Source organism: Capra hircus, chromosome 24, assembly GCF_001704415.2.
Source record: "Capra hircus breed San Clemente chromosome 24, ASM170441v1, whole genome shotgun sequence".
Classification (NCBI taxonomy): domain Eukaryota; kingdom Metazoa; phylum Chordata; class Mammalia; order Artiodactyla; family Bovidae; genus Capra; species Capra hircus.
Window position 1 is genome coordinate 35,795,831 of NC_030831.1, and position 6,000 is coordinate 35,801,830.

The following is a 6,000-nucleotide window of genomic DNA, read 5'->3' on the forward strand; positions in this document are numbered from 1 at the left end:
GACTGCAAGGAGATCCAACCAGTCCATTCTGAAGGAGATCAACCCTGGGATTTCTTTGGAAGAAATGATACTAAAGCTGAAACTCCAATACTTTGGCCACCTCATGAGAAGAGTTGACTCATTGGAAAAGACTCTGATGCTGGGAGGGATTGGGGGCAGGAGGAAAAGGGGATGACCGAGGATGAGATGGCTGGATGGCATCACTGACTCGATGGACGTGAGTCTGAGTGAACTCTGGGAGATGGTGATGAACAGGGAGGCCTGGCGTGCTGCAATTCATGGGATCACAAACAGTCGGACACGACTGAGCGACTGAACTGAACTGAACACAATACTGTAAAGCAGTTATCCTTCAATTAAAAATAAACTAAAAAAATAAAAATATAAACACCTGGGGAAGTTATCTCCACGTGGGTAACAGCAGTTTTGAAAATAGATTTTTGTGAATCAGTGCTGTATTTAATCCATAGATAAGCATTCATGGCAGAAAGCAACATTAAGATCTCCACTTATTTTGTACTTTTTTTTGGCATCAATATCTTTTTCTTTCCTGCTTTAAAAAGGCTTACATTCTCAGCTAAAGCTCCAAGTATCAGCTGGTGGGGCCAAGTGTTATTTTAGTGGTCAAAATTGAAGTGCTGATATTAATTAAATATTAATTAATCTCAATTAATTACAAAGCAGTTCTCTTCCCCTTTTTCATAGGCCCATTTTTCTCTTTGATATTTGAATTGGCATGTAGGCATGGTGGTTCCACCAGATGAGTAAGTTGAAAAGAGAAAATTCATTCTTTTCTTTTCAACCAGGAGAGTGTCAGCATTGATCTGCAGGGTAAAGGTGCCAGTAGTGTCCTGTTGGAACCTGTCACAGGAAAAGCCCCAAGGGGGTTTGAGGGAAATCCAGCATGAGTCCATGGATTGTCTGATGGTTGAATAAGTGTGTTTTGTTTTTTTTCAGTTGCCAAGTCCTTTCCGACTCTTTGTAACCCCATGGACTGCAACACACCAGGCTTCCCTGTCCCTCACCATCTCCTAGAGTTTGCTCAAGTTTATGTCTATTGAATCAGTGATGCCATTTTCTGCCCATGGAATTTTCTAGGCAAGAATACTGAAGTGGGTTGCCATTTCCTCCTCCAAGGGATCTTCCCCACCCAGGGATAAGAACCTGCATCTCCTTCGTCTCCTGCATTGGCAGGCAGATTCTTTACAGCTAGCACCTCCTGGGAAGCCCATAAGTGTGCTTATAGTAAACTATCTAACAATGGCTGTCCTTCCAAATGAAGTGTGAGCAGGCCTACATGCATGACAGTAGAGTAATTCTAAGCCTGCTCCAGTTCCGAGTTTGAGCTGAACACATATCCAGAGCAGCAGCCACAGGGGGAGTCTTTCTGACTGTGCAGTCTTCTGCACGGGCCACTGCTAATGAGCTCCATAAGAAGCCTGTGAGAATGGCTTGTCACTGTCTTGTCACACATAGAGCCAGCCAAAGTCCTGTATGTAGGTCCCAGCAGGAGCTTTTCTACTTATATCAATTAATCCACAGCTACTAGCAGTCGTTGAATGGGTTATCAACGCCAACTGGAGGGGACTGATCGCCGGGGCAAATTCACTGAGCAAATTCCCACTGTAAGTCCTGACATTGGTGCCCCAAGGACTCAGGTGTCTACTCTATTTTCTTATGAGAAAATTAGAAAATGGATGAACTCTTAGCAAGTTGTTTGGGGCTGAGGGTCTGGGATGCCAAGGGGTTAATGGGACCTGAGAGATTCATGGGATTGGTGGTCATGACAACTGGGAGGTTAGCAGAGCACTCAGGGGAGGGAGGCCTGGGACTCGTCTGCCCACCCCGCACTGCAGTTAGTGACAACTTTCCAAGGTGGAGAGAGGGCAGGACAGACAAACAAAAAACTGAACTTAGGCCATCACCCATCCTCTCCCTCCTTTGCCATCTAGAGCTGTCGTCCTTTGATGTGTGAGAAGGAAAAAAAAATTAAGATTTCTGCCTTTATTAAAATTCTGTTTTAAAGATAAGAAAAATCAAGATTTCCTAATGCTTAACAAACTGCCTTTGGAATATTGCAACAGTTTAAGTTCACACACACTGTTCATTCAAAAAGAATTTTTGTGTTCACTTGCAGTGTATTTCAGGGTTTTAAAGATGTCTTTGTTGAGATGATTTTATAAAAATGAGATTGCAGAAAGATGGAAAGTGACCAAGAAAATCTAAAAAAAAAAAAAAAAACTGCATTCAAGTTACCATGCCTGCATGCTAAGTTGCTTTAGTTATGTCCAACTCTTTGTGATCCCATGGACTATAGCCCACCAAGCTCCTCTGTCTATGGGATTCTCCAGGCGAGTGGGTTGCCATTCCCTCCTCCAAGGAATCTTTCTAATCAGGTATTGAACCCAAGTTTCTTGCATCTCCTGCATTGGCAGGAGGGTTTTTTAGCACTAGCGCCACCTGGGAAGTCCAGAGTTACCATGGTGGTGGTGGTTTAGTCGCTGAGTCGTTTCCAACGCTTGTGACCCCAGGGACTATAGCCTGTCAGGCTCCCCTGTCCATGGGCGTCTCCATGGACAAGAATACCAGAGTGGGTTGCCATTTCCTTCTCCAGGGGATCTTACAGACCCAGGGATTGAACCTTGGCCTCCTGCATTGCAAGAAGATTCTTTACTGACTAAGTTACTTAGTCGGTAGCTTATGACTCAGCAATTCCACTAAAAGAAGGGATATCTGTACACCCGTGTTCATAGCAACATTACTTCCGAAACCCAAACAATGGAAACAACCCAAATGTCCACAGACAGAAGAATGGTTAAAAAGATGTGATACATACACACAATGGGATATTATTTAGCCTTAGAAAGGAAGGAAATTCTGACACATGATACAACATGGATGAACCTTGAGGACATTATGCTAAATCAACTAAGTCAGTTAAAAAAGGATAAATACTGTACGATTTCACTTATAGGAGTTACTTAAAGTAACCAAATTCATAGCGACAGGAAGTAGAATGGTAGTGGCTAGGGGCTGGAGGGAGAAGGAAATGGGGTGTTGTTCAGTTAGTCCAGATTTCCAGGTCTGCAAGATGACATGTTCTAGAGATGGAAACTAGTGATGAGTGCATGACAGTGTGAATGTTACCACTGACCTATACACTCTAAAATGATTAAAATGTAATTTTTATGCTATATATGTTTTACCACGATAGAAACAATAAATAGGTGAATAAATAAAAATAAACACTTTCACTCTGTCACTTCATGATAAAGGTGATATGTACACAATGAATGAGAAAGAAAATATTGTCTAAATGCAGTTTGTGCTATGAAAAAAAGCATTGTGAAATTGAATGTATGAAACTATTTCCATGTTATAGACCTCTGTTGCCAAAAATAGTGTAATATGTGTGTCACCTATAAAAATTCTGATAGTTGCACTTTTAAAAAACTTGGAAAGAGAATTTGTAGCTTATTTTTAAGAGTTTCAATGGGTTATTAATCCCTTTTTGAATGCACATACAGAAATGCAACACTTTTTAAATTACAGGAACCTACTGATTTAACATCAGGAAATATTTAGGTGTGCTAGATGGATTTAAACAAAAACTGTGTATAATGGTGGCTATAATTGAAACATTAGGTATCATGTTTTAGAAAATTCAGTCCAATGATCCAATTATTCTTCTTTAGGGCTATTTATTTTTAGTGTATTTTTATTTTTAGTGTATTATCTGTTAAAAATCAATTATCAGGACTTTCCTGGTGGGTCAGTGGCCAAGACTCCATGTTCCCAATGCAGGGGTCTCAGATCTAATCCCTAGATCCCACAGGCCCAGTGTAGCCAAATAAATAAAAAATAAAATATTCAAATAACCCATTGTCATGTATGGAAATGCAAGTTAGTATACCTGCCTCTGTGTGTGTACTCTAGTTCTGTCTGCTGAATGAACCCAGAATGACACCCCAACAACAATGAACACACAATGGTTTCTAAATACCATTCTCCAATAACAGGTGCAAGACTCCTAGGAGACTAGTTTCAGGGCTGGGCAGGGAATATACAAGATGAACCTGGAGCTTCACGTAGTACCAGCAAATGAAGAATTGACCATGAGTCAATGCTGATATAAATGACTGAATAAATGAACAAATGGGATGAGAAGAGACAAATCTTCCTCACAGAAGAATCCCACACAGTGTATGTAGATACAACCCATCTGTGAACACAGATATTTTCACAAGAATATAAGACTTTCTTTAAAAAGTGTGTCTATCAGTGATTTAAGGGTATAACTAACACATCACAACAAAAAATAGACCAGAAAGTCTGGATTCAGGTTCTGGTTCCAATGCCTATGAGCTGGGAAAGCATGTGCAGGTGACTTTACTTCCCTGAGCCTCATTTTTCTCATCCATGAAATGGGAATAACGACCATACCTACATCCCAAGGTGGTTATGTTGGCCAAATGAGATGATGAATGCGAAAGGCTTCATAAACAGGAAGTGCTCCATAAAGGTGAGCAGAAAATCCGACTGAAGGAAGGTGGAACATCCATGGTACTAAAACCGAAAGCCAAAATCAAAGCTCAGAAAAGGCAGAGTGGAGAATATAGTAGAAACTGAAGAAACTTGCTGCAAACATGCTCAGTCACGCCCAATTCTTTCCAATCCCACGGATGGCAGCCCACCAGGCTCCTGTGTTTAAGGGATTCTCCAGGCAAGAACACTGGAGTGAGTTGGCATTTCCTCCTCCAGGGGATCTTTCCGACCCAGGGATCACCTGGGTCTCAACCTAACTGACTTAAAATATGCCCTCTTGAGTTTTCCCTGGCGGTCCAGTGGTTAAGACTTAACCTTCCACCACAAGAGGCGTGAGTTCAATCCCTGATCCCACATGAGCTGAGATCCCACATGCCTCCTAGTCAAAAAAACAAAACAAAACAGGATTAATATTGTAACAAATTTAATAAAGACTTTCAAAATTGTCCACATCAAAAAATCTTAAAAAAAAAAAAATAGATAAGATACGCCCCCTTGGTCTCACCCTGGGCACTCGAGGGGGCTGAAGCTACAGTTGTGCCCGGAGCCCCTTCCAGTCAGTTGTGGCCTTTGCAGCAGCTGAGGGCATGAGGCCAAGGAGGCCTGGAAGCCAGGCCTCAGATTTTCCTTTTGGTTAAAAACCTTGTTCTAATCAGTTTATTTGGAGTGTGTGAGTCTGGGAAATGACTGTCTACATGAACCAAACTTGAGAAAATTGATTTATGAACGAGGAACATCTCTCTCAATTACAATAGCTGATGTGTTTGCCATAGAGAGTGTCATAGTTGGCCCGCAGGCCCCAGGCCCGCCTTTTCTTGTAAGTCTGCCTGGAGGGTGGAGGATTCCAGTCAAAAACTGAGCTCTTCATCTGGCGGGATCTAAGTCTGCTCTGTGGTCGGAGCCACCTGTTACACACGTCAGTATTCCTCGTTGTGCTGGACGCTTCCATTTCCAGATTCTCTAAGGACCATCTCCTTCTGTTACCATGACAACATGCCTTCTTCCCTGTACCATCCAGTTTTCACCGTGGGTAACAATTCAGGGACAAAACATGATGGAGATGGTGCCTGCTTCTTCTGATGGCACCAGAGGATTGTTAATCTCATCAGGAATGTCTCTAAACCCCACGGCAGGGCCCTTTCATTCTGAGATGGCTTCAGACCATTTGGATTTGTCTGGATGAATTTCAGTAGCTTCAATCTTGGAAACTATTGCTGTTGTAATGGTTGTCTTTTTTTTTTCTTTTAATTGCTCAGAGGGTGTTATTTTCCTCCCTGGGACATCACCACATCCTACTCCTGAACTTCTCCTCCAGATGTGTCCTGTCTTAAACCTCAGGCCTTTCTTGAAGTTGTTTGTTCTTCCTCCACGATGAGTAGGATGCGATGCTTGCATGTGCGGGCACTGTTTCCTGTTTCACTGATCTTCAGAGATTTAAGCCTGGAGCCTACTTCG